Below are 26,738 nucleotides of genomic sequence, written 5' to 3' on the forward strand. Positions count from 1 at the left end.
TTCGTTGTTGCTGTAGCACCTGAGTGCAGGCACTCTGGCTCTAAGGGGTGTCGAGGGGGTTGCCTGCATTAGTGGACCCTGGTGGTTCCATCCTGTTTCCTAGAGCAAAACTGGCAGTCGCGCTACACTCCTAAGGGGCCAGATCACCCTCAATGGGGTTGTAGCCCCACGATGTCCTTGCAGAAGGGCTGAATCGTCTGAGGAGTGACAGTACCGTTGAACGCGTCCAGAACATCGTCCTGTCGCTCACCGCACTGCGAACTGTCGTTTGCGATCGTGCAATGTTTGGGAATCAACGCATCAAGAGAAGGAGTGGTTTCTTTGACGGACTTTATGTCACCTCATGAGGCCTTTTCGTATCCATCCTGAGCGGCGATTGGTCTGAAATGTTTTTCTCGGCCTCCCACAAGGAAATAGTGTGATTTTGACGTTGCGCGTCGCGTTTCTGATCTCCATCGTAGATGCGTCAAAAGAGGGGATGAAATGTGAGTAAGTGGGGATGTGACATGTCCACGATGGGACTGCGGTGAAATTTGGTGTAAATGTCACATCGTTACACTGCCTGACACCTCACCTCTCGACTCTGACTTTTCTTGGTGTCTGAGGCGTCGCCAAGGCCGAGGGTGAGGTGACAGGGCGCCACGCTTTCGCACCATTACAGAAGAAATATGTGGGAACCTTTGAGATAAACTTCAAACTTTTGCGTCCAAATGGGAGACAGTTACGGGTTTTCGAAAAAGTGCCCCTTCAACTGTGTTGCACAGTATAGTATCATCGCAGGGCGATGAGTTTTCGCTATAGCTAGCAGAAATCTACTAATACAGTATTGTTGGCCCCCGTTTAGATGACAACCGAGGTGTTTAATTTGACATCCTGTATCGAACAGTCAGGTACCGCAAACATCTCTGAAAAAATTCAGAGAATCAACAGTTATATTGAAAGGGTACAGTACCTCCCGACATTGAAAATAGGTACTACATTCTTCGTTATTCTTGTCAGAACAACATATTTTTTGTAATAATAACTCAATTTCACTTAATACACCGAAGCCGGATACCAGTGTAGGAGAGAATGAAAATTTATTTATTTAATTGATCACATGTGCACTCCCACAAAATAAATCCCTACATCCAATTTGGTGAGATCTGCGAAATGAATGAATGTATGGTCGTCTGTTAACCGCAGATAGTGGCTCTGAGCACTATGGGACTCAACTGCTGAGGTTATTAGTCCGCAGATAGTGAATGTGCAATATATGATCATCTTTGAGACGGCCCTTTGGTCACCTTTGGTGGAACCAAAGAGATGAAATTTACCTGAGCTTTGATCGCCTGAAATGTGGCTGACCAATACGGTAGCAAGGTGCTCCCCCACTTCGGCAGAAGTGCGAGATGACCTGAAGAACGGCCATGTTTCAGCACTCTGGCGCTGGATCTTGTGTTGGTAAGACCTGTCTTAGGTGTCCTCTGTAAAGACAAAAGAGTGGAGAAAATGGTATGCATGTGAAATACTTAAGAGTAGTTTGGAATAATTATTTCTCTATTTCAGGAACTTTTGGGGGGAGAATTAAATGACAGGCACGTAATATTAAGGGGATCGTAGTAATCTTCGGAAGTGACCAACGGTCACAGTGAAACCACGTGTAGCAATAAGTTGAAATACTTGCGAGTGCTAGTACTAAGTTGGAATACTTGCGAGTGCTAGTACTAATTTGAAATACTTCCGAGTGCTAAAGTTAAGCTGAATTACTGGCGCGTGTACTATAAGTTGGAAATATTTAAGAAATGGCTTGTGCAGGACTTGAAATTAGAGACGAGTACTTCTACGTGGTGAGTACTGTGTGTGTCTCAATCTGTGTATGAGACAAAGGATAAAGAGAAGTACTCGTCCATGGTATCAGTTGAGGACCCGCGTGTGTGACGAATATGTTCTTAATATTACTTTGCGTGTTATGTTTCTGTGTGACGCTGGATTCAAACTCTAATACTCTGAGAGTGAAGCAAGGTGAGTCAGCCGTCTATCCAGCAACGCCACTTGGCTTGCATTGCACAGTAAGACGTGCGTATATCCTCCTGAGTTCGTAGTAGGAAAGAAAAGTTACGAAGTGGGGCAGTGTCGTGTGAAACTGGGATAAGTGCTGATTGAAGTGGGGAAGCTGAAAGTGATGTGATTCTAACGTTGTGACTATTCTATGTGTTGTATTGTACGTAGCTAGTGTGATGTATTTCATGTAATATAAGTATGTGTGGTTTGCATGAGAGAGTAGCAAGATCGGTTCAGAGGCAGTGGGTTATGCATGTTCCTTTTTGTACCGCTTGGTCTGGAGTAAATTTTCGTGATGATGGGTGTGAGAGTCGAAGTGTGAGATATAGCAAAAGATCCACCATCCTATCCAGAAAGTGCACTGTAGCGTTAGATAATTACGAGTCCATAAGATAGAGAATCACCAATGTAAAGCCATGCCCACTGGGCGGAGTTTCTCATGTGTAATTATTGTATAAAAATGTAATAATAGAAGAATAGAATTTATCAGAATAAAGATAAAGATAATGAAAAGAAAAAGATTGGTGGCCTTGTTCTTCGAATAGTGTGTAGTCATCATATCCAGAATTTATAATGTGTGCGCCATTCACATCCAGTGCGATGGCCACGTGTTGATCAAAGCCGTTGAGTAAGAAAGAAAATGTGGTATTGCCAGTGCGTAGTGAACACTCAGAGTTGTGTAAATTACTAATAGTCAGAAGTGCGTTATCAGTTTCCGTTGCGTAATGTTCAAACATGAGAATAATTTGTAGCTTAATTGTGAGTACTAGTGCTCATAATCAGTCATTGATGTTTTGCGATAAATAAGAATAAATCCACTCCCTTGGCAGACCACTCATCCTGCAGGCCTGACTGCTTGATGCCACAGTATGTGGAAGGCATGTGGGTGCCGCTCAGTATCACCCTCCCTTCCTTACATAGTCGTAGTCATGCAACTATGCTTTGTTAGAGGTAGTTTTATAATCATAGACGTTCTCTTTCTAGGTTTCCAAAATACAAGTACTTTCAATATTTAATTTGAATGTGTTTGGAGTTAAGTCTCTGTTCCACGTGGCTGTGGAACTCGCTGTACGTTGTGTGTGTTACCTTCAGCCGATACAGCTGAAATGGTTCAAATGGCTCTGAGCACTATGGAACTGAACATCTGAGGTTATCAGTCCCCTAGACTTAGAACTACTTATACCTAACTAACCTTAGGACATCACACACATCCATGCCCGAGGCAGGATTCGAGCCTGCGACCGTAGCAGCAGTGCGTTTCCGGACTAAAGCGTCTAGTACCGCTCGGCCACAGCGGCCGGCACAGTTGAAATGCGGCAGCCTGCAGGCATACTTCATTCTTTTTCTCACAGTACACATAATTCGTTGATGTGATAGGTCTAATTATTAGATAAATTCCGACGTATGTACAAAGGTGGTATTATTTAAGGAAGTGATTGATGATTGTAAGGGATTTCCTTTCATTTCCCTTAATTCTAGAGTGCATATTGAATTCATTCTTCTTTCAGTCAGCGGAGAGTGAAAGCATGGCCTGTGAATGCTGGGGCCTAAAAATAGGTCGTCGGAGACACTGTGGGCAGCTGCCCAGTGACGCATTCACTGTTGCAGAGGGCGGCGTGCGTCTTTGACAAGATTACCCAGATTCAGGGAAAAGAAAATGTTTATTTGCTGAGGTCAGCGACCTCGCTCAGGCCTCGTCTCAGTGGCGAATATGAATACGGAGTTTTCTCCGAAGGAACAGTGCACGCACGCCAATGTGGTCTCCTGCGATAACATTGCACTTTTCTGAAGTGGCCACTGGCGCCTTCTGAGGCAAGTATTTTGCTTCGTGTCGACGAGTCGCCGGCGCCATGATTGTCAACACTAAGAAGGCCAAGTTAGAAAAAATTTTGGGGATGCGGCCTTTGATACGACCGAAGTCGCAATCTGTGGGATCTGCGATCTGCCATAGGGCGGAATTGGCAAGATTTTGAAATGGAGAGCCTGGATAGGTCGGGGGTCTTCAGTCTTCCAAAAAGTGACGCTGAACCTTCCAGGATAAAAGAGTGCCGAGTTATTCGATTGGAGAAATAAAGTACGTGATCTCATATTGGTTAAAATGATCATTTTGCCGAGCACAACACCATGAAAGAGCAGGGGAGCAAAGTATTTTGATTTATTCATCCGGAGACATAGAAAGGACCCTTCCTCATCACGTTGAGAAGAAAGCTGACTCCTTCCGCTGCCCGTAGCAGAGGGAGGAATGGACTTGGAGAGGAACAGTCGATTCACTGGCAGCACGACAGCACCATGCCAGCATCCATCTGCTTGTGTGACCTCGCCACGCCTTGTCTCTGACAAGCTATGTAAGGTTCATAGTTAAACGGCCTACCAGTTCGTGGAGGATGATAGATGCGTGGTTTCGAAGTGGTTCAAATGACTCTGAACACTATGAGACTTAACATCTGAGGTCATCAGTCCCCTAGACTTAGAACTAATTAAACCAAACTAACCTAAGGACATCACACACATCCATGCCCGAGGCAGGATTCGAGACTGCGACCGTAGCAGCAGCGCGGATCCGGTCTGAAGCACCTAGAACCGCTCGACCACAACGGCCGGCGCGTGGTTTCAAATTAATCATTCATTGTATGGTTACCTCCCGCCTATGATAACACTCTTTGGGTTTATATTTCTCTTTACTCATTAACCTTCCAATGCAATCGTCACAACCGATCAATTTAGCAGTCAGTTGATACGATTTCTTGTACATTCAGTCTTTTCTGTCACAACCTCCCCAGTCCTTTCCTTCCGAAGATACCGAATTATCACACGTTCACATGTGTACGTATATGCACTCATTCGCCAGTAAGGTGTATTCGACTCACTTTTGTTCTGAACAGTCACTGAATTTTGGAACCGATAAATGTATGTGACTTGTAAGCCATGTTCCATTACTGTAGCTGGTAGCCCCATCTCTACTCAGTAATTACTAATGCTAAATCAAGGTATACATTTGCGGTCCATGTGTTACGACGAATCATTTCCTTCAGTTTCCCTGCATACAAGTTCTTTACATAAACCTGGACTTTAGAGAGGGACTTGTACATTGAGGGGGGATACCTTTTTTTATTTTTTAGGGCAAAGCTTCAAACTCCCATTCATTCGTCCAGATGTATGTTATCTCTGGACTCCATACGGCATGTTCTGGGATGCTGCTGTTGAGAGCGACTCTTCCAACGTTATTCCCCGTCTTCCTCCAATGCGAGATCGTGCTATAAACCTAATGATCTCGTCGTCTATAAGAAATTTAACGTTAATCTTTTTTTTTTTTCTTTTAGAGCAGCCTGTGAACCAGTAGCGGAGTAGTAATGAAAGAAAGGTAAATCTTTATGTGAACAAATTTCTTATCGCCGTAGAAAGAAGTCCACAGTCGTCTGAAAATAGAATGATGTAAAATAATTGGCTCGAAACATTGTCATCTGCAGATTGTCAAGCTGACTGGACAAATCAAATTAGTCATTATCTACCCAGCAGTGTAGCTACTGTGACATTTTTATAAATTCTAGAGGCAAGGACGGTGGGATATCTGAAAATGCATTTTTGCTTCCGATCTATGGGTATCTCGTTGCTTCATTTGCAGATGTAAAACAGGTGCTGTCTACCGCTTCGACTAAGGAGCCTCAGCCGACGTGCCACTACGCTAGTGCTTACCTTAGCGGCTCAGTTCTTCTCCATTCATTACTGTAACTCGTTACACTCATAGTATTAAATTTTCTTTTAATTTGTCATTGCAATTGATTAAGGCATATCGTGATTTTGTCGCCGTAATAATTAGGAGAAAGTCTGTGTCTCGTACATTCAATAGATTTCGTCCACAATGACTATTTACGAGGAATCAGTATGTACAGATCAACGTAATTAGCACAAAAATATTTCAAGTGTAAGCCTTTCGATTAAAATCTCATGTGATTGGGCTCAAATTTCATCGACAATATTTTGCTACTGATTTAAGACAAAGTTTGGCATGCTCATGTCGTCTAAGATGGATACGGTGAATATGGCTGGAACTTTTCGACTCCGTGAATGTAGAAGAGGGTATCAGTGATCATAAGTCAGTGGTTGCATCAATGACTACAAGTGTAATAAGAAATGCCAAGAAAGGAAGGAAAATATATTTGCTTAACAAGAGTGATAGGGCACAAATCGCAGAATATCTGAGTGACCACCATCAAACGTTCATTTCTAAGGAAGAGGATGTGGAACAAAAATGGAAAAAATTCAGGAACATCGTCCAGTACGCCTTAGATAAGTTCGTACCGACTAAGGTCCAAAGCGAGGGGAAAGATCCACCGTGGTATAACAGTCATGTACGAAAGGTACTACGGAAACAAAGAAAGCTTCATCATAGGTTTAAGAGTAGTCGAATCATAGCTGATAAGGAAAAGCTGAACGAAGCGAAAAAAAGCGTAAAGAGAGCAATGAGAGAAGCATTCAACGAATTCGAACATAAAACATTGGCAAACAATCTAAACAAGAACCCTAAAAAGTTTTGGTCATATGTAAAATCGGTAAGCGGATCTAAATCCCCTATTCAGTCACTCGTTGACCACGATGGCACCGAAACAGAGGACGACCGAAGAAAGGCAGAAATACTGAATTCAGTGTTCCGAAACTGTTTCACTGCGGAAAATCGTAACACGGTCCCTGACTTCAGCCGTCGCACGGACGCCAAAATGGAAAATATTGAAATAAACGATATCGGAATTGAAAAACAACTGCTATCACTTAGTAGCGGAAAAGCATCCGGACCAGACGAGATACCCTTAAGATTCTACAGTGATTATGCTAAAGAACTTGCCCCCTTTCTATCAGCAATTTATCGTAGATCGCTGGAAGAACGTAAAGTACCTAGCGACTGGAAGAAAGCGCAGGTCGTTCCCATTTTCAAGAAGGGTCATAAATCAGATGCGAATAATTATAGGCCTATTTCGCTTACGTCAATCTGTTGTAGAATAATGGAACATGTTTTGTGTTCTCGTATTATGACGTTCTTAGATAATACAAATCTCCTTCATCATAACCAACATGGATTCCGCAAACAGAGATCATGTGAAACTCAGCTCGCCCTATTTGCCCAAGAAATTCACAGTGCCGTAGACACTGGCGAGCAGATTGATGCCGTATTCCTGGACTTGAGGAAGGCATTTGATACGGTTCCGCACTTACGTTTAGTGAAAAAAATACGAGCTTACGGAATATCGGACCAGGTTTGTGATTGGATTCAGGATTTCCTAGAGGAAAGAACACAACATGTCATTCTTAACGGTTCAAAATCTGCAGATGTAGAGGTAATTTCGGGAGTACCGCAGGGAAGCGTGATAGGACCTTTATTGTTTACAATATACATAAATGACTTAGTTGACAACATCGGTAGCTCCGTGAGGCTATTTGCAGATGACACGGTTGTCTACAAGAAAGTAGCAACATCAGAAGACTCGTACGTACTCCAGGAGGACCTGCAGAGGATTAATGCATGGTGCGACAGCTGGCAGCTTTCCCTAAACGTAGATAAATGTAATATAATGCGCATACATAGGGGCAGAAATCCATTCCAGTACGATTATGCCATAGGTGGTAAATCATTGGAAGCGGTAACGACCGTAAAATACTTAGGAGTTACTATCCGGAGCGATCTGAAGTGGAATGATCACATAAAACAAATAGTGGGAAAAGCAGGCGCCAGGTTGAGATTCATAGGAAGAATTCTAAGAAAATGTGACTCATCGACGAAAGAATTAGCTTACAAAACGCTTGTTCGTCCGATTCTTGAGTATTGCTCATCAGTATGGGACCCTTACCAGGTTGGATTAATAGAAGAGATAGACATGATCCAGCGAAAAGCAGCGCGATTCGTCATGGGGACATTTAGTCAGCGCGAGAGCGTTACGGAGATGCTGAACAAGCTCCAGTGGCGGACACTTCAAGAAAGGCGTTACGCAATACGGAGAGGTTTATTATCGAAATTACGAGAGAGCACATTCCGGAAAGAGATGGGCAACATATTACTACCGCCCACATATATCTCGCGTAATGATCACAACGAAAAGATCCGAGAAATTAGAGCAAATACGGAGACTTACAAGCAGTCGTTCTTCCCACGCACAATTCGTGAATGGAACAGGGAAGGGGGGATCAGATAGTGGTACAATAAGTACCCTCCGCCACACACCGTAAGGTGGCTCGCGGAGTATAGATGTAGATGTAGATGTAGATGAAGCGCGTCTTACAGCCTTCATTTTTTTTTTTTAAGAGAGGTTGTAAGTGGCGGCAGAGGAGGGGTTAGAGGATGTTGAAAGAATCACTGCGTAGAAGGGTGCAATATTGCTTTTAAATGCGAGCACACTTGTATAAAGTGGACTATATTATATAGTTTTCTGAAGAAGTATTCGGTAATCTATGGGCCCAGCTTGACCCCAGTTCCTGACGAAGTATTCGGTAATCTATAGACCCAGCTAGACCCCAGTTACATAGGGCTTTAATGTGAAAGCTAAGGAAACATTTACTGACTACGACGACAGGACAGTATTTCGTTTTGAAGTTGGTAACCAGACCGATGACCACTAATTTCGTAAGGTGAAGGTTGCCTGGGAGTGAAAGGAATGGGCGAGGTCAAAGTTGAACATCATTCGCATGAAGATTTGTATCAACTCTTTTCAGCAGAATGACTATCAATTAGGCCAACGGCACCTTGAAATATTAAAACAAAATTGATAAATTTGAAAATTATTGAAAAACATTTACTGATAATCGATGAACAAGTTGTCAAATATTTCAGTGAGATCAGCTAACGAAAGGCTATAATTTTAATTCAGGTACTCGCTCTCGACTTTCCAAAAGCATTCATGGGGACATATTTTAAATTTAGATCAAGTGTTATTCTCTTTCCAGAAAATATACATATTTTGTGTGCCACTGGTTGCTGTTGTTGAAATTTACAGCAAATTTTGATAACAGATGCAAAATAATAGTTCATCAATTGAAGTTACATAACAATAGTGTGGTGCGCGTACTGTAAGACCTTCGGTACACACACCATCAGATTATTTGACTTGTCACTCTAACGAAGTAGGCGAGTGTCAGCAATATGTCACGTGGTCTTATTGTGGCGTGCTTATCTTCTGCCGTTAGGTCAGACGATAGAAATGCCACTTGCACGCTTAGAGTAGCAGATTGACGGTGACCAACTTTAAAAAAAAGCTTGATTAATTTTCACACACGTTTATTAAAATAATAAAAAGCATAAAATTACTTAACTTGATTCTGGATGCTATTTACAATTGACAATATGAAGTTCCTTTGGTCTTGGTACGTTAATCTTATTCTCACATATCTCTGATACTTGACAAAAGTGTCTACACATTTATCTTCATGGCTATGTACAGGAATATGGTAATCTTATTAGGCGCAGACTGAAACTTGACTATAGACTGCTACAGACTAATGCAGACTGGTGCAGACAAATGTAGACTGATTAATCGGAGGTCTGTACACTCGTTTTAATACCTCGCGCATTCATGTATCACTGCGCGAGTGTGATCCGCGAGGAGAAAAGGTTCTACATTAGCAGCAATCTCATTGGCAGCGTTACGTATTAATACGTGGATCGGCGGAAGCACAATTTGGTGCATCTCTAAGGCAGCGCCATCTCGTAGTGCGGAGACGGACGAGCGCTGCGCCTGCGCTGTCGTGCTTAGCGGTGCGCGCTCTAGTGGGAAATAGTGCGGAATTGTGTACACAACAAATATATTCAAAGGTTCTAAAGAAACAGGCTTCAGATGGATAGACCAAAACGTCTGTGGAATGTGTTTGACTAAAATAAAACAAATAATACCGGTTTACCTAAAAACGAGTTCATTAAAAAGAAACCAAAACAAATAAAGCTGCTTAGTATGCATCCGCCACACGTTGGAAAATGTGGTCCGTAAGAATGGACCAGAATTTGCTTACGGCAGACCCGATACGCTGCTCAGTACACTCCCCGTTTCCTAGGCAACAAGTTGGAACACGCCCCAGGACACAAACATACAATATAGCCTGGTGAATACAGAAGTAATTTGTAAGTGAAACGAGTAAAACTTCAGTCATCAGATTACACCCTGGCAACGTAGTCAAAACATTTGTGAAAAGTCGCTAAAAGGTAATAAGGTAGCTGCCCAAGGCAACTGAACTGGTGATAATCACGGCCTCCTAACTCAGCCAGAAAAGGGAACTACGAAAAGCTGGACCAGTGGGGATTTTACACATATAATTCACTGGCAGAACAGAAATATATTTTACGCAGTTCCAATCACATTGCACACAATTAAGCTTTTATTTTTTATTTAATTAAAGGGCCAAGCAATGAGAACTATATTTAAAATTCAATGTCAGTTTAAATAATTTACAGAAAATTTAAAGTTAGCGTTAACCTAAGAAGACTTAATATTCTTCAAGGCAAGGCACGCCCTTCGTAAGGCACAGACGCAATAAGGCTGAAGAGGTAATAAAGGCAGACGTAAATCTAAACAGCAGTACCAGGACAGAACGGCCTTAATTATTAAATGTTGAGAATAAAACATGATTTAAAGTTGACTGATTAGAAACACCTAAAACAATGAAAAATAATTGAACACCAATATCTAGACAAGATAACTTTAAACCCAGAAAAACACATTCATTAAGGATTTAACACATTTTCCAATAGCACAAGAATAATTAAATTACAACAGATTATGGTGTATGTTGGAGTCCACACACACGTCAAAATTTGTGTAAGGTGAAGGCAACAAGCTAAAGGACAAAAATTCAGATTTATTCCAAGTGTAACTTGAACAGGCACATTAAGTAGTGAAGCTGCTGTTGGAGCAAACAGCGCGAAAGACAGACAGCGGCGAGAGCTGACGAGCGTATGCACTCCAAATGACGTAAACGGCCGGCTAAGCATGCCGACGGAGTGTAAGTGGGGCCCGATCCTAGGTAACACGTACCACCAATGGGGCGCAAGAGATTATCAACGACAGTTTCGTGCAGCAGAAATAATTTTAATTAGACAGAACTCCAACAGACAGCAATGCATCAAATAAATAACTCTTAGGACAGCATTAATTAATCTGAGCTCTTATCAAAAATTTAACTGACTTTTAATAAATTAACCAAAAATCTTAAGAAACCAGCTACAAATATTTTTAAAAAATAATTTCAGCAATAAGATAATAATATCAGAAAATATTTTATTTTAGCAACCGATTAAAGCAGCTGCAAGGACTCCCGCATGCCATTCAAAGCTCATCAGTACACACATTAGTCCTCAGCGGTTCGGAGAAAATAGATGCGTCCTCGAAAAGACTAAAATTTATCCGAGCCACTTAAATAGAACAGACGAACTGGTTCAAAATGGCTCTGAGCACTATGGGACTTAACTTCTAAGGTCAACAGTCCCCTAGAACATAGCACTACTTAAACCTAACTATCCTAAGGACATGACACACATCCATGCCCGAGGCAGGATTCGAACCTGCGACCGCAGCGGTCACGCGGTCCCAAACTGAAGCGCTTATAACCGAACAGCCACACCGGCCGGCTAACAGACGAACTATATAATTTCTTATACAGCATAGGCCTTCACCATTAGCTTTAAAGAAACTGGAACAACAAAAGCAAACTGTAAATAGGTCAATAAAACAGCAAAAGAGACACAAATTCCGACATGAACAATTAATGATCCGTGGCAACGGGTAATACCAAACATTCCACTGCACCTCCCGTTGAAAATTAAATGACCGATCATTTACTTTAAAAATCACAAGAATTAAGACGACGCAGACAGGAATGCATATACCAACGGGCAACACCAGCATTCAAAGCCGGCCGGGGTGGCCGAGCGGTTCTAGGCGCTATAGTCTGGAACCGCGCGACCGCTACGGTCGTAGGTTCGAATCCTTCCCCGGGCATGGACGTGTGTGATGTCCTTAGGTTAGTTAGGTTTAAGTAGTTCTAAGTTCTAGGGGACTGGTGACCTCAGAAGTTAAGCCCCATAGTGCTCAGAGCCATTTTTGAACCAACATTCAAACTAAGCTTCCTTCTGGGACACGGCACTTTACACTGGGTAAAGGTTCACAAGTACCATGGATACATAAGGTTAACACATAAAATAAATTAAAATGACACATCAGCCAATGAACTACTTTAGAATGTCTCCGAGATATGGCATTCACTTGGCCCTTCAAATACAATGGAGACACGGGCATCCGCACCCAACAAACAGAAGGAATACAGACCAAAATGACAGTGAAAACTGCGCGGCGCCCTTCTGAAAAATCACAGCACAAGGCACGTCGGTACTCGATAACTTATACGGGGAACGTGACTCCAAAATCGGTCACCCGCCAACAGCTGACACCACGGCGAAGAGGAAAATGGTTCAAATGGCTCTGAGCACTATGGGACTTAACATCTTAGGTCATCAGTCCCCTAGAACTACTTACACCCAACTAACCTAAGGACATCACACACGTCCATCCCGAGGCAGGATTCGAAACTGCGACCGTAGCAGTCCCGCGGTTCTGGACTGAAGCGCCTAGAACCGCTCGATCACCGCGGCCGGCGGCGAAGAGGACCCACGCAACACTCGTTACAGCTTCGTTCCCTCAGGTCTCACTGCCCACCCACCCGGCCACCAAACTCAGAGCCGCCACACTAGAAGGCGCTGAGCTCCATTGGCAACATGTTACTCAAAAAAATCATATGAATAGTGATATCGATACATAGCGAGAAACACGCCACCGAGGAGGTTAGAATATGCGGAGATGCCCTTACGCCACAAAAGTGAAGCCACCGACGCCATATTGATGTGTCCATAACGTTTGATGTGTTGTACTTATTCATACTGTATTGCAGTGATACTTTGTTCTGTATCAAAATACATACTCAGAAATGAAATCCTATTAGAGGTATCAAAGCTAAGTGGACCCCCTGGGATTAATAATATGGTGCCTCTGGCTCCAGTCGATGACTGTCCTCTGCATAAGTAGTGCCACCTCTCCTTAATCTAACCTCCTTCGCTGCCACGGCTCAGCAAACACCTCGCTTACACCTGATAGTAAGGAAGATCAGCAGTCAACCGAGACAGCTTCAAATCACGCCACGGGACGTAAACTGTAAATACTCAACGGTCGCGCGGGACCGCAAACTTAGATGGAAGGAAGATTCAAACGGTTAGCTGATGAACCTCACCTAAATAAACAAAAATTTGGCTTGGAAGTATAACACACCGAAATAAAAGCAACAAAATTTGACCCGGTGAGGCACATAGCTTGCCGGGCTCCATATAAGTAAAGATAGCGACTTGGCGATTTAGTACGCAAGGTATTAGGCAAGACAAAAATTTTTGGACGTTGCAGTTAATTACATTAAACACAAAAGACATTTACAGAACTCCAATAATTTAAAACACACAATCAAATCATAGCTGTATTACAATACCAAATGGAAACTATTAAAAAACTTCCTGACAGATTAAAACTGTGTGCTGGACCGAGACTCGAACTCGGGACCTTTGCCTTTCGCGGGCGAGTGCTCTACCAGAACCTGCCCGCGAAAGGCAAAGGTCCCGACTTTGAGTCTCGGTCCGGCAAACAGTTTTACTTTGCCAGGAAGTTTTATGTGGGCTCACACTCCACTGCAGAGTGAAAATTTCATTCTTGAAGCTATTATGTTTGGATACAAGCAACACGCTCCTCAAACCGCCTGGCCAGGCACAGCAGCAGGGAACAAAAATAACACGAGGTTGAATAGTATCTAATACAGAAACAGCAGGGCACAAACACGGGCAGGAAGCGAATCAGTGACAATCACCACACTTACAGCGGGGAGGAACATCAGTCTTTCCGAGTCCCGCGTCGTCTCGGCACCGACCCAACGAACTAAAAGTAGCGCACCGAGTAAACAAAGCCGCTGTGTGATGACAGACATTGGGAAAACTTGGATCCGCCAGGAGATATGTGGATGACAACGACCCACCGCTCGCCTCCACACCTGATCGGCCAAAGAAATAACGTGTCCACCCGTTTCTAATGCACGTCCCGCGTGTCCGTAAGATGCTCAGCCGGGCCAGCTTGGAAGCCACACGGGCAATAGAACAAACAGCTAGCCCGTTGCCCCACAGACCTGTTCTGTCCGTGTGTATGTGTGTATTGAACCGGGGACCTAGAAAGGACGGAGAGGCTTCGTCCCGCCATAGCCCTCTGTGGTTCACAACCCCCAACAGGCCACAGCAGTCCACACACCCCACCGTCGCCCCACACCGAACTCTGGGTTATTTGCGCGGTTCGGCCTCCAGTGGACAAAACCTCCCGCACTCCGCCTCCACCTCACCCCCCCCCCCCTCTCGGCCCCAGGCGAGTGTAACCCCAATGTTTGCATGGTAGAGTAATTATGGTGGACGTGTACGTGGAGACAGAGTTCGCGCAGCAATCGCCGACATATTGTAACTGGTGCCGAATAAGGGGGACCAGCCCACATTCACCGAGGCAGATGGGAAACCACCTTAGAACCCATCCACGGGCTGGACGCACACCGGAACTCGACACTAATGCACCGGGCGGATTCGTGCCATGGACCGGCACGCCTTCCCGTTCGGGAAGCAGCGCGTTTGACCGCGCGGCTAGCCGGGATGGCTCTGCGCTGTTCTTGCTCCTTCACTCATTGCCTCTCCCAGAAAACCGTCTCAGTGGCACTCGCGGTTTATGTGCCATGCCCCTTCATACCAATGACTGTGATCCATGTGACGTGGCGCGAACTGTCCATCGCGCAACGTTTCCACACATTGACAGTTACAATGCAAACAGCTCGTTGGAGGACCAATGTTAAATAAACATTTTTTGCTTCTGTTATCATCTAATTCACCAGTGTCAGCTATCAATTACATCATATAAGTTACGTTGATTACCCTGGATTTTGGAAAAAATCAAAGTTTCTAGAGGGAACATGGTGATTTACATAGAGACCTTATTAAGGTCTTTCTTATCGTTATTAAAAAGATGTGTACACATCAAAAAAAGTTTTGGATCACCTAAGTTCCAAGAGTTCCTGAACCTGTCTATAAAATTGGAATAGAGATCAACATAAACATCATTTCCGCCCTTTTAATTGCTCACGAAAAGCACATAGTGCATGGGCTACCACGATACAGCGAGACCTTCAGAGGTGGTGGTCCAGATTGCACTGCACATCGGTACCTCCAATGCCCACTAGCACGTCCTCTTTCATTGATGCATGCCTCTATTCGTCGTAGCATACTACCCACAAGTTCATCAAGGTACTGTTGATGCAGATTGTCCCACTCCTTTTTTCTTTTTTTTTTTGGTCATCAGTTTACTGACTGGTTTGATGCGGCCCGCCACGAATTCCTTTCCTGTGCTAACCTCTTCATCTCAGAGTAGCACTTGCAACCTACGTCCTCAATTATTTGCTTGACGTATTCCAATCTCTGTCTTCCTCAACAGTTTTTGCCCTCTACAGCTCCCTCTAGTACCATGGAAGTCATTCCCTCATGTCTTAGCAGATTCCTATCATCCTGTCCCTTCTCCTTATCAGTGTTTTCCACATATTCCATTCCTCTCCGATTCTGCGTAGAACCTATTCATTCCTTACCTTATCAGTCCAATTAATTTTCAACATTCATCTACAGCACCACATCTCAAATGCTTCGATTCTCTTCTTTTCCGGTTTTCCCATAGTCCATGTTTCACTACTATACAATGCTCTACCCAAGACGTACATCCTCAGAAATTTCTTCCTCAAATTAAGGCCGGTATTTGATATTAGAAGACTTCTCTTGGCCAGAAATGCCTTTTTTGCCATAGCGAGTCTGGTTTTGATGTCCTCCTTGCTCCGTCCGTCATTGGTTATTTTACTGCCTAGGTAGCAGAATTGCTTAACTTCATTCACTTCGTGACCATCAATCCTGATGTTAAGTTTCTCGCTGTTCTCATTTCTACTACATCTCATTACCTTCGTCTTTCTCCGATTTACTCTCAAACCATACTGTGTACTCATTAGACTGTTCATTCCGTTCATTAGATCATTTAATTCTTCTTCACTTTCACTCAGGATAGCAATGTCATCAGCGAATCGTATCATTGATATCCTTTCACCCTGTATTTTAATTCCACTCCTGAACCTTTCTTTTATTTCCATCATTGCTTCCTCGATGTGCAGATTGAAGAGTAGGGGCGAAAGGCTACAGCCTTGTCTTACACCCTTCTTAATACGAGCACTTCGTTCTTGATCGTCCACTCTTATTATTCCCTCTTGGTTGTTGTACATATTGTATATGACCCGTCTCTCCCTATAGCTTACCCCTACCTGTTTCAGAATCTCGAACAGTTTGCTCCATTTTACATTGTCGAACGCTTTTTCCAGGTCGACAAATCCTATGAAAGTGTCTTGATTTTTCTTTATCCTTGCTTCCATTATTAGCCGTAACATCAGAATTGCCTCTCTCATCCCTTTACTTTTCCTAAAGCCAAACTGATCGTCACCTAGCGCATTCTCAGTTTTATTTTCCATTCTTCTGTATATTATTCTTGTAAGCAGTTTCGATGCATGAGCTGTTAAGCTGATTGTGCGATAATTCTCGCACTTGTCAGCTCTTGCCGTCTTCGGAATTGTGTGGATGATGCTTCTCCGAAAGTCAGATGGTATATCGCCAGACTCATATATTCTACACACCAACGTGAATAGTCGTTTTGTTGCTATTTCTCCCAATGATTTTAGAGATTCTGATGGAATGTTATCTACCCCTTCTGCCTTATTTGACCGTAATTACTCCAAAGCTCTTTTAAATTCCGATTCCAATACTGGATCCCCTATCTCTTCTAAAGCGACTCCTGTTTCTTCTTCTATCACATCAGACAAATCTTCACCCTCATAGAGGCTTTCAATGTATTCTTTCCACCTATCTGCTCTCTCCTCTGCATTTAACAGTGGAATTCCCGTTGCACTCTTAATGTTACCACCGTTGCTTTTAATGTCGCCAAAGGTTGTTTTGACTTTCCTGTATGCTGAGTCTGTTCTTCCGACAATCATATCTTTTTCGATGTCTTCACATTTTTCCTGCAGCCAATTCGTCTTAACTTCCCTGCACTTCCTTTATTATTTCACTCCTCAGCGACTTGTATTTCTGTATTTCTGATTTTCCCGGAACATGTTTGTACTTCCTCCTTTCATCAATCAACTGAAGTATTTCTTCTGTTACCCATGGTTTCTCAGCAGCTACCTTCTTTGTACCTATGTTTTCCTTCCCAACTTCTGTGATGGCCCTTTTTAGAGATGTCCATTCCTCTTCAACTGTACTGCCTACTGCGCTATTCCTTATTGCTGTATCTATAGCACTACAGAACTTCAAACGTATCTCGTCATTCCTTAGTACTTCCGTATCCCACTTCTTTGCGTATTGATTCTTCCTGACTAATGTCTTGAACTTCAGCCTACTCTTCATCACTACTATATTGTGATCTGAGTCTATATCTGCTCCAGAGTACGCCTTACAATCCAGTATCTGATTTCGGAATCTCTGTCTGACCATGATGTAATCTAATTGAAATCTTCCCGTATCTCCCAGCCTTTTCCAAGTATACCTCCTCCTCTTGTGATTCTTGAACAGAGTATTCGCTATTACTAGCTGAATCTTGTTACAGAACTCAATTAGTCTTTCTCCTCTTTCATTCCTTGTCCCAAGGCCATATTCTCCTGTAACCTTTTCTTCTACTCCTTCCCCTACAACTGCATTCCAGTCGCCCATGACTATTAGATTTTCGTCCCCCTTTACATACTGCATTCCCCTTTCAGTATCCTCATACACTTTCTCTATCTGTTCATCTTCAGCTTGCGACGTCGGCATGTATACCTGAACTATCGTTGTCGGTGTTGGTCTGCTGTCGATTCTGATTAGAACAACCCGGTCACTGAACTGTTCACAGTAACACACCCTCTGCCCTACCTTCCTATTCATAACGAATCCTACACCTGTTATACCATTTTCTGCTGCTGATGGTATTACCCGATACTCATCTGACCAGAAATCCTTGTCTTCCTTCCACTTCACTTCGCTGACCCCTACTATATCTAGATTGAGACTTTGCATTTCCCTTTTCAGATTTTCTAGTTTCCCTACCACGTTCAAGCTTCTGACATTCCACGCCCCGACTCGTAGAACGTTATCCTTTCGTTGATTACTCAATCTTTTTCTCATGGTAACCTCCCCCTTGGCAGTCCCCTCCCGAGATCCGAATGGGGGACTATTCCGGAATCTTTTGCCAATGGAGAGATCATCATGACACTTCTTCAATTACAGGCCACATTTCCTGTGGATACACGTTACGTGTCTTTAATGCAGTGGTTTCCATTGCCTTCTGCATCCTCATGTCGTTGATCATTGCTGATTCTTCCCCATTTAGGGGCAATTTCCCACCCCTAGGACAAGAGAGTGCCCTGAACCTCTATCTGCTCCTCCGCCCTCTTTGACAAGGCCGTTGGCAGAATGAGGCTGACTTCTTATGACGGAAGTCTTCGGCCGCCAATACTGATTATTTATCAAAGTTTAGGCAGTGGCGGGGATCGAACCCGGGACCGAAGACGTTTTTTGATTATGAATCAAAGACGCTACCCCTAGACCACGGGTACATTTTCCACTCCTAATCGGCGATTATTCGGCGTAGATGCGTCAAAGTGGTTGGTGGGTCACGTCGTCCACAAACGCCCCTTTTCAATCTGTACCAGGCTTGTTCGATAGGGTTGATGTCTGGAGAACATGCTGGCTATTCTAGTCGAGCGATGTAGTTATCTTGAAGGAAGTCATTCACAAGATGTGCACGATGAGGGCGCGAATTGTTGTCCACGAATGCCTCGCCAATATGCTCCTATATGGTTGCGCTATCGGTCGGAGGGTGGCATTCACGTATCGTATAGCCGTTAACGCGCCTTCCACGGCAACCAGCTGCGTACATCGGCCCCACATAATGCCACCCCAGAACAGCAGGGAACCTCCACATTGCTGCACCAGCTGGACAGTGTGTCTAAGGCGTTCAGCCTGACCGTGTTGCCTCCAATCACGTCTCCAACGATTGTCTGGTTGAAGGCATATGCGACCCTCATCGGTGAGGAGAACGTGATGCCACGCTGCATGGTGCCGTGGTTGCAAAGATGGACCTCGCCATGGACGTCGGGAGCGAAGTTGCCAATCATGGAGCCTGTTGCGCACAGTTTCAGCCGCAACACATCGTCCTGTGGCTGCACGAAAAGCATTATTCAACATGGTGGCGTTGCTGTCAGGGTTCCTCCGAGCCACAATCCGTAGGTAGCGGTCATCCACTGCAGTAGTAGCCCTTGGGCCGCCTGAGCGAGGCATGTCATCAACAGTTCCTATCTCTCTGTATCTCCTCCATTTCCGAATAACATCGCTTTGGTTCACTCCGACACGCCTGGACACTTCCCTTGTTGAGATCCCTTCCTGGCACAAAGTAACAATGCGAACGCGTTTGATCCGCGGTATTGGCCGTTTAGGCATGATTGAACTAGAGACAACACGAGCCGTGTACCTCCTTCCTGGTGGAATGACTGGAACTGATCGGCTGTCGGAACCCCCTCCGTCTAATAGGTGCTGCTCATGTATGGTTGTTTACATCTTTGGGCGTTTTTAGTGACATCTCTGAACAGTGAAAGGGATTGTGTCTGTGATACAATGTCCACAGCCAACGTCTGTCTTCAGGAGTTCTGGGAACCGGGGTTAGGCAAAATTTTGTTTGATGTGTGTACTTGGCGGTCATCATTGATTGGTTTGCGCACTGGGAGGTGCGGTCTTCGCCTCCCCGCCTCGGGGAAGCAGCCTTCCTTGCCTTTACGCGGGGAATTCGGCAGTAAGTGCGCAGTAATCCGACTGATAGCCGCACTTCAGTCTCGGAGGGGGCCAGAATAATGCCCGTGCCGGGAGGACCTAATGGCCCGGTGCCGTACTGCGGAGCTGGGGACAGATGCCCGTGGCCCGCTGGCTCCTCCACTCCTCACTCCCCTGGGAACTCCACTCCGATTTTTTTTTCTTTCGAGGCCTTAGTAGCCTGCGTTGCTGTTCTCGGCTAAGGAAAGGTCTTAAGAATGCGCTATAATTCATTTTCATTAGATAGCGTATGACACTAAGGAGTTACAGCATGGAAAACTGACAAGTATTAATTTCGAGGAACTTCAATAGTTGTCCACAGAGTAGGTTAAAATTCTGTTAGAGTTACTTTCGTTTTCATTTTTTTCCTCGTCTTTCTTGTTTTTCGTCTTTCTGGCCAGCAGCATAATGTACGTCTGATAACTACACGACTATTAGAACAGAGGCACCAAACAACAGCTTATAATATCAAATCTTTATTTTACGACAGGCTGTTTCGCCATTTGTTGCCATTGTCAAGTATATGTAGACTATGTGAAGTCTATATTAGGTAGTAAACTGTTTTATATTTTCAGTATATTACGTCATTTACCATCTTATTAAAATAGTGACAGTTGTAAGACAGTTCACTAACGATGTAATGTGGATGTCACATCATTCTGGATTTACTTTATAATAGCGAAACAGTTTGTCGTAAGTAAAGATCTGTTATTATAAGCACCTATTTTGGTGGATCTTAGAAATACTGTTTTATATTTTCGGTATATTACGTCATTTACCATCTTATTAAAATAGTGACAGTTGTAAGACAGTTCACTAACGATGTAATGTGGATGTCACATCATTCTGGATTTACTTTATAATAGCGAAACAGTTTGTCGTAAGTAAAGATCTGTTATTATAAGCACCCATTTTGGTGGATCTTAGAAATACGATGGAAAGTCAAAACTTATGTACACTTTTCATTCTACCGTTCATTAACGTGAAGCTAGGGGTATACAATGCACTTCATTTTTCTACGTAATCTCCCTCCTTCTCAATGCACTTGGCCCAACAGTCAATGAGCTTACGTATTTCTTCCAAATAAAAGATTTTCGGTTGGTCGTGAAGCCACTTTTGCACTGAATTTCGCACGTTCGTGTCTGAGGCCAATCGGCGACCACAGAAAGTGTCCTTGAGTGGCCCAAGGAAAGAGAAAGTCACTTGGAGCAAGGTCTGCGCTGTAGGCAGGGTGTTCCAATACCTTCAATTTCATCTTGTTGATGGTTCCAGTAGTGTGACAGGCCGTGCGTGGCAGTGCGTTGTCATTCCGAAACAACACCTTCTTCGTCTGAAAACCTCGGAGTTTGGTGGGAATTGCTGGCTTCAGCTTCTTTACCAACAATTCACTCAACTCCGCACGGTTGATAATCGTTCCCTTTTCCACGAACTCTGCCAGTATGGGCACCTGCCAGTCCCAAAACGTGGTTAACATAACCTTTCCTGAGGATAGTCCGGTCTTGAATTTTTTCCTCGTGGCGATCCAGTGTGTTTTCACTGCATACTCTGGCGCTTTGACTCAGGTTCGTAGTGATGCAGCCATATTTCATCTCGGGTGACAGTCCTGCTCAAAAATGCATCACCTTCATCACGGGTGAGCTTATGGCCGTCGGTAAGCTTTCTTGGTACCCACCCTGCACAGACCTCATGGAAACCGAGCTTGTCGTGGATGATGTATTGGGCGCAGCCATGGCTGATGTTCAGAGCGGATGCTACCTCATCAATAATGATTCGCCTATTCGCCAGAACCACCTCTCGATCTTGCTGAATGTTGTCATCTGTAATGGAACTTGATGGCCGTCCCAGTCCCTCTCCATGCGTTACACTTGTTCGACCACTCCATCCACGAAATCACAGTTTTACATGATAGTACACTTCTCCCAAATTTCGATGATAGTCTGCGATGAATGTCTGTCCTTTTGATACCCTCCGACCAGAGGAATCGGATCACCACTCGTTGCTCCTCTTCGGTGCACACTTTTAATGGAGTTGCCATGCTATAACTGCAATAGAAGGAAGAGCAATGGTGGAAACAAAATCAGACTGTCACAGCATTACCACAACAGTATAACAATGACATGTGCGAGGACAGAAGACAACGTGCACAATGTAACAAATGTGATGGCAAAAGTGTAGATAATTTTTGACTTGCCATCGTAATTACATACGTGTTTCGAATGGAAGTATTACACGTTTATTCATTGTGACTAGTTTTGTTTGTGTAGGCTATACCGTTTGCTACACACTGCAAGTTGTTTGCGTGAACTCTTCACAGGAGACAACCGAAGATGATATCCAGTGAGTCACAGGATTGCCAGAATTCTGAAACATATTATTAGCTGATTTGTCACTTTAATAAGATGGCACTACAAACGATGACAAATTCCCACGAAGGATACATTAACTCTCTTCATTTTATTATTGTTGTACTGATTTGAAAGAGTACAGAACTTTCCTACTTTATTTTTTCCCAAGCATTAAGGCATAACCCGTAGCACCTTAAATATCGAGGGCTTCCCTTAAGTAATCGTGTGATCCAGTCAGTGGCAATTACAGGAAGGCAGACATTTAATTTGCTTTTTGCTGCGCTAATTAGTTTGTATTCATTAAAAATTTATGGTCAAATTTTACATGTTTAGTTACGTTGGAGCGCTATCAGTTACAACATTCCCAGATACAGAAGTCACTGTATACGAAGTTACGGTTTGAGGTCATCAGTCGACAATTATTTAGTTCAAATCCACAAGATGGTAGCTAAAGAGGAGCAGCCGTTGAATAGTTTGCAGGTGGTTACTTCGTTTATAGATCCCTCCACCACGCAAAGTGAGTGCGGACCAGATGCATTTCAATGGCTCCACCGAGTGGCTATAGGGGCTTCCCTGGAGTGTTGGTGACGTGCAGACCCTGACAGTCGTCTGTTTTTCCGAAAGCGAGATAACAGAACTGCGAGCACAACTCTTGTCTCTCTCTCTCTCATTCTACAACTACGCATCGTCCGCATCAGATCTTGGTGCAGACGAGTCATCCTCTGTAGGGCAAAGAAGATGGACCATTAGAACAATAGCCGTTTGCATTGGGCGCCCGTCTTGGTCAGTTTTCCGATGCAAACATGTTTAGCTATTGCTGGCGAGCCGAGGAATTCCAGTGGTTCAAATGGCTCTGAGCACTATGAGACTTAACATCTGTGGTCATCAGTCCCCTAGAACTTAGAACTACTTAAACCTAACTAACCTAAGGACATCACACACATCCATGCCCGAGGCAGGATTCGAACCTGCGACCGTAGCAGTCCCGCGGTTCCGGACTGAGCGCCAAGAACCGCTAGACCACCGCGGCCGGCGAGCCGAGAATGTCAAGCTCTAAGCCATGTTATATTGATTATTAATTTCACGTATCGCTCCGCGGTATTATTAGTAATTCACCATCGTTGTAGCTGCAGCCTACTCTCTAGTCCTAGTATTCAAACCAGGTAAAGATACTCTGCTGGAACCTCAGTCCTCCACAAAAGCTCAAATCCTTACTTCACCTTCTTGCTCTCTCTAAAATTAACCAATACTTCGGCGTTGGGTGTATCTTAAATTGTTGAACTAAGATTCCTATTAACTATTCCAATAAATCAGTATGACACACAGCCGCCTGCTTCCTAACACAAAGGTAACTGTATCGTCATTAACTCAAGCAGTGCCTATACAAGAAACTCATATTTAAGATTTGTCAATTTAAATAAATAACATAAAGTTCCTTTGCCATTTCACTTACGCAGGTGCGAACGAAAACTCCGTCAGTTACAGTTATTTATTACATCATGAGGTCCCATACTCCGAGGAGCGTAGGGAACGATGCGGTAGATCCGCACCGCTGACTAGGCAAGGTCATAGCGGAGGTAGTTTGCATTTGCCTTCCTCCGACCGTAATGGGGATGGTTCAAATGGTTCAAATGGCTCTGAGCACTATGGGACTTAACATCTATGGTCAGCAGTCCCCTAGAACTTAGAACTACTTAAACCTAACTAACCTAAGGACAGCACACAACACCCAGCCATCACGAGGCAGGGAAAATCCCTGACCCCGCCGGGAATCGAACCCGGGACCCCGTTCGCGGGAAGCGAGAACGCTATCGCAAGACCACGAGCGGCGGACTTTATTACATCAGCGTCATCTTATAATTACGTACAATGTTCACATTATCGGTTTCGGCAATGTATTAAAATACTTGAGATGTGATTAATCGCCGGCCGGTGTGGCCGTGCGGTTCTAGGCGCTTCAGTCTGGAACCGAACCACCGCTACGTCGAAGGTTCGAATCCTGCTTCGGACATGGATGTGTGTGATGTCCTTAGGTTAGTTAGGTTTAAGTAGTTCTAAGTTCTAGGGGACTGATGTCCTCAGATGTTAAGTCAAATAGTGCTCAGAGCCATTTGAACCATTTTTTTGACTGTTGTGTTCAACGGCTTCTGCCTTTCATTTTACGTTCAGAATTACAAGCTTCAGCAGTTGCTTAACTGGATTTTCAATGTGCGGAGGTGCGCCATCTTGCATAAAAATAATCCCATCCACACATCCACGCTGTTGGAGAGCTGGAATGACGTGGTTGCCCCAAAGACACTCTTAGCGCTTACCAGGGACGTTACAGGTAACAGGACTGGAAACACTTGTCTCTTCGATAGATAAATGATGAAGGCAACGGCCTTGCCGCAGTGGATACACCGGTTCCCGTCAGATCACCGAAGTTAAGCGCTGTCTTGCGTGGCCGGCACTTGGATGGGTGACCATCTGGGCCGCCATGTGCTGTTGCCATTTTTCGGGATGCACTCAGCCTCGTCATGGTAATTGAGGAGCTACTGTACCGAATAGGAGCGACTCGGGTCAAAGAAAACCATCAGAACGACCGGGAGAGCGGTGTACTGACACACGCCCCTCCTATCCGCATCCTCATTTGAGGATGACACGGCGGTCGGATGGTCCCGATGGGCCACTTGTGGCCTGAAGACGGAGTGCTTTTTTTTTAATGATAAGTGATGCCGTAAACCCGCACCACACACTGACCTTTTCAGGATGAAGTGGTACTGGCTCATTTGCGTGTGGATTTTCCGTTGCCCATGTTCGACAATTCTGGGTACTGACATATCCTGTCAGATGGAAGTCCGAGCAAGAAATTCTACAGCAAGCATCTCTCCTGCCGGGAGGTCGACAGGAAGCAACTCGTGCACGTGGGTAATTTTGAATGAATAACAAAGAAAGATTTTTGCAGGGTTTTACGCACCGTACTGACGCATATGTCCAGTGTTCGGCAGTTCTCTGTGCACTATACGTTTGCACACCACCACTCGTCTCCTCCTGATTTGCTGTGGCCACTGCTTCCACTGACGTCGAATCAATTCGTTTCCTCCATCTACCAGGTTGCACAACAAAAGCACCCGTCTTTTCGAATTTCCGAATCATTTTCTCCAGACCTACGGCAGTCTCCGGTCCAACGCTTTTTTCCAAACCCTTCAGTGTCCGGAACTTCTGCAGAGCGACGCGTGCACTGTCATAATTTTTGAAACACAGCTTTACAAGCAGAGCGCGATCCTGCACTGAAACCGTCAAGGCGAACGTCGCAGACTCGGAAGTAGGAAAAGCCGTGTATCCGGCGTGTTTATACCAACATCAATGGGTCGTGCGCATGACAGGTGTTTTTATTTACGTATTCTGACACACACAGCGCCATCTATTGATCAATTTTGACAAAGTTTTTTTTCTTCTGCCATACGTTTTTCACCTTCTCCGATAATATTCCGTTGCAATTTGATGCCATTCTGACCAGAGGTGGTGTTATATTCACCCTGCATAATAAAGCTATTTGGAATGTTACGGGTTTTTTATTGCAAGGAAAATTCTATACTTAAAAAAAATAGCTATACAGGGCATTCCAGGAGGAATGGTCAATATTCCGGCATAGAACAGAAACTATCATTGGTAGCAAAAAAGTGTACTGGGCTCTGAAATCCATACATTAAGAGAGATAAGCACTTCCTCGTCCTCTATCCTGTGGAACAAATCCCTTCTACTGCAAACTCTTTGATTTATATATTTTGGGAGGGTTAGTACGGAGCAAAACATAATAAAACTGTCTGGTGAAAATGGGCTCTAAGCAGCGTATCTTAAGAGCTATGAACGCTTGCTCAGTAAAAGAGGCGTGATTCACAGTAGCGAAAATGTGGAAAACAAAGAGCCTGAAGTAGAAGAGATCTGTTACACAGTATCGAACATGAAGAAGTGCTGATAACTCTTAAGGCACCGACGTGCACTTTAGAGCCCATGATTACTAGACTTTTTTGCTCGGAATGATCGTTCGTGTCATATCCTTGAATATGTCCACTCCTCCTGGGAAACTCTGTGTAATGTGTGCACACTAAAATCACACTTCGTCGGTCGTGCACCGTCTTGTGCCTTGGATCAGGAGGTCTTTTTACATGGAACGAGTGCTATTCACAAATTAGCTGAATTTCGTAAATATCCTAACAGTTTGAACTATCTTGAAAATAGAAATTTGTGTTAGTTTGCAACAGCTTGAATTTCAAACTTGTAACTGATTTTTGATAATACTTCCGCGCATTTTGATTTCACTTAGTAATTATTATTGACTAGTGGAATAATAACGTAACAGGAGACGAAATGCAGTTTTGTCAAGATTTTCTCGACTACAACGCTTATAAATTTCG

The 26,738-nt window shown here is 44.0% G+C and overlaps 1 long non-coding RNA gene and 1 pseudogene across 1 annotated transcript in view; both read left to right on the forward strand.

The window, feature by feature from the left end:
* The window catches only part of LOC126416309 (uncharacterized), a 1,765,436-nt gene that overhangs the window by 957,440 nt on the left and 781,258 nt on the right, over positions 1-26,738 (forward strand). The window lies entirely within an intron of this gene.
* Positions 24,714-24,831, forward strand: LOC126417319 (5S ribosomal RNA; annotated as a pseudogene).

This window comes from Schistocerca serialis, chromosome 8, assembly GCF_023864345.2.
Source record: "Schistocerca serialis cubense isolate TAMUIC-IGC-003099 chromosome 8, iqSchSeri2.2, whole genome shotgun sequence".
Lineage (NCBI taxonomy): Eukaryota > Metazoa > Arthropoda > Insecta > Orthoptera > Acrididae > Schistocerca > Schistocerca serialis.